The sequence below is a fragment of the Buceros rhinoceros genome, unplaced genomic scaffold, assembly GCF_000710305.1.
Source record: "Buceros rhinoceros silvestris isolate BGI_N320 unplaced genomic scaffold, ASM71030v1 scaffold7292, whole genome shotgun sequence".
NCBI classification, from domain to species: domain Eukaryota; kingdom Metazoa; phylum Chordata; class Aves; order Bucerotiformes; family Bucerotidae; genus Buceros; species Buceros rhinoceros.
Genome location: NW_010400719.1, coordinates 115693 through 118888, shown reverse-complemented (window position 1 = coordinate 118888; position 3196 = coordinate 115693). Strand labels below are relative to the sequence as shown.

At 39.9% G+C, this 3196-nt stretch overlaps 1 protein-coding gene across 1 annotated transcript in view; it reads left to right on the top strand.

The window, feature by feature from the left end:
- Nucleotides 1-13: 13 nt before the first annotated feature.
- Nucleotides 14-3196, top strand: part of LOC104489797 (semaphorin-3A-like) — a gene marked incomplete at its 3' end in the record, with an annotated part of 109394 nt that continues 106211 nt past the window's right edge. The window contains exon 1 of the mRNA XM_010132000.1: nucleotides 14-117. The remainder of the gene's footprint in view (nucleotides 118-3196) is intronic.

The window sequence follows — 3196 nt, the reverse complement described above, 5'->3', positions numbered from 1 at the left end:
GCAGCATGGGCTGGCTCAGGGGGATTGCCTTGCTTTCCTTGGGAGTATTACTAGCAGGAAGAGTGAACTGCCAGCATGTGAAGAATAACGTGCCAAGGCTCAAATTATCCTATAAAGGTAAGTCTGTTGTTCTTTCTTGTTCCCGGTTTTCCTCAAAACCTCTCCTCCTTGCCCCGTCGCTCCCCCCTCTCCCCACCTTTCTCCCTGGTTTTCCTTATCTTCCAACGGGGAAATGGGCATTAGGAGGAATTTCTGAAAAAAATACTTAAAAAGCCACTCCGTGCTACGGTGGGTACCACGCAGTTTAAACACAGACAAAGAAGAGTTAGTTGCATTGGCAGACAAGGACTCCGGATCGTGCTGATCCGTGGAAGAGTATTTTTCAGTCTTGAGCCATTTCATCGGACTTTACTCTGTAAAACGATGAGACGAGTTTGGCCACCCAGCTAATCTCGCCCGTGCTGGGCATGTAGCGCAGCCACAATCCCAGATCTGTTTCAAACAGCATGGAACGGATGAAGATTTATATTTTCCTTTATTCTTAGGCATGAATTGGTTAATTTTCAAGTCATGAATATTCAGTTTGTACAAATCTGACAATCAGATGCCTAACATAAGCAGTAGATGGTGGGTTTGCCAAGAAACTATAAACTGAAAGGAACAGATCAGTCCAGAAAAGGAGGAAAGGACTGTTATGCACTAGAAAATACTGCCTATGGATGTTTAATGCAGTGCAATTTGTTTGAACTGGGATTGTTTTCAGTGTAGGCTGATGTATTTCATTAGAGATCACAGGGAAGGTGTAACTGAAGAAAGAGAGCTGTGAGATTACGTTTACGTTTGAAATTGTGAAATGCCACTCACACTGCAATTATCAGTAATTAACTTTTGTATAATCCTGCCAATGTTAAAGGAGGACTCTGAAGTAGGTAGAGTCTTTATCAGCAGAGTTCCTCTCTTAAGTGCGTTTTCAGAAGAATTCACCGAATCTGGAGAATGTGCAACTGGGAAAGAAGTTTAAAATGTAAGAGCTGTTGAGATTTATTTCCATAAGGGAGATCTGTACACCTATGCCTGTATACACCTCTCTCTGAAGAGCCGCCTGCTCTTAATTCTCAGATTATTGAAGGCTGGGAGAAGGAGCAGCAGCTCCGGTTCTGAAAGAAGGGAGGAAAGGTAACACACTGCTCTACAGTGGAAAAAAAAGGAACATGCGAGCGCATGCCTGGCCGTAGATGTCAATCTCAGTTTACAGTGTAGTGTCAATATGTCTCTTGCCAGCAGAAATACATTTTCCAATTTTTCTCATCTTTCTTATGCTGCAAATGAGAGGGGGAAAAGTCCTCTCTGATACAAGGCAGACGTCATTTTCGCACTCCAGATGAAAAACACGAATCAAACACCTGCAAAACTTGGATGCACTGTATGAGATAAAGCATGTGGGTTTTATTAAACAACACATATATGGATATTTGTGTATTTAAACTTGAAAATATATAGGTGCAAAAAACAGTTCAAGGGGTTCAGAATATCTTAATTTGGTTTTTTGTAAGAAAAACTATTTTTATTTAACACAAAATTGATTATTTTTAATAATGGAGTCTGAAGAAAGCTTCTGCTGTAACTACATGTCATGTCAAAAAACTCATTAAAAACCTCTTAATTGCTTCCAAACTTTTACAGTCATACTGAAAGTCAGATTAGTGTAGAGAAGCATAAATGCTATAAAAATATCCTGTAAAGGGGTTTAACAGCTAATTAATTATTGTTTTTTTTTTTTCCCACCCTTTTAAAGTTTATTGATGGCTCAAGTCTGCTACCCCTGCTCATACCGACTAAGTTCACAGAAACTAATGTTAAAGGGTAGCCAAATCTGAGTGATAGTGGTTTTCTTTATTTGTTGTTTTGTTTTCTTTCTTCACCCTGCTGGTACTGTATCCATATACAGTTGAGCCACATCTTGCTACTCTGATGATTGGTTGTTTCTGCTCTTACTGGGAGAAAGGGTCTCATCTTTATTTTTTAAATACAGCAGACAGCAAATTTTAATACCCAGCCAATGCTATATGAGCGAAAGAGGAAACTGCAAGGAACATTGAACGGTTTTGTAAGTGGCGGATAGTTGTGAAAAGAAAATGAGTTCAAATGCTGAGCAACTTTATTTCCTATCCAGCAGAGAAAGTAAATGCTCAGTCAATTCAAAGCAGGTTGAAGTCTGAAGACTTACAGGAATGCACACTCTGGCCTTTGATTCATATTTATACTTAATCATATATTTGACTTAAAACATGTGTCACCCTAAAAATCAGATCAGACTGCTCGTGTGCTTAATGGTAAGTACCAGTGTAAATGCTTGGCCAGGTCAAGAGCAGCGTGTTGCCTGTGCTGCTGCATTGATCCCTCGGTATGGGGATATCATTAACAGTCAGGGAAAACTAAGCCTTATCCGTTGATGCTTTTCCAGACAAATTGTGCTTCCAGCACAGCATTCTATGTGCAGATCAGTGTTAACACCTTGCGTAGGAACAGCCTTAAGAGCTGTAGGGAGTGAAAATGTGTCTTTTAGACACTGACTGAATACCTTACATGCTAATATGTATCTCAGGGTATACCTCACCGCTATATGACTATGCGATACTTCGTGAATCATCGCTATTGAAACTGCCAGCAATTAGGAAAAGAACCTACCCACTTACCCATTCTGCCTCTCCGTTAAGAGTTGTGGTTGAGCAAAACAAACTTATGATATTGAAAAAATATGCAAGGTAAAAAGAATGACCCAAGTGACTTCTCTTTTCAGTGGCTGCCACCATGCTTTTTTTTAACCTGCATGCTTGTTTTTTTGCTTAAACAAGTACCTTGGAGCTAATTGTCAGTGCTTTATTTCAAAAGAAAAGCGAGGATGTATTTTAACTTCTTGTTTTTCTCAACTAATTAGATGTCAAACATGGTTAAAAAGCTCAGGCATTTGCTCTAAAAGTTAGCAAAATGAGTCCTGAAGGGTTAAATCCCTGCCAGCCTTAATTTCCTATGGTCACTTGTTTTCAAAGGTCCAGTGTTAGCTCTGCCATTTCCCAGGCTGATGGACAGAAGTTTCAGTGAACTCCTGTTCTTGCTTCCTCTTAACTTCTTGTCACTCAGTCTTGCAGAAGATTAGAAGCATCCTACAGAGCGTGTTACGGATAGGAAGGGAAAG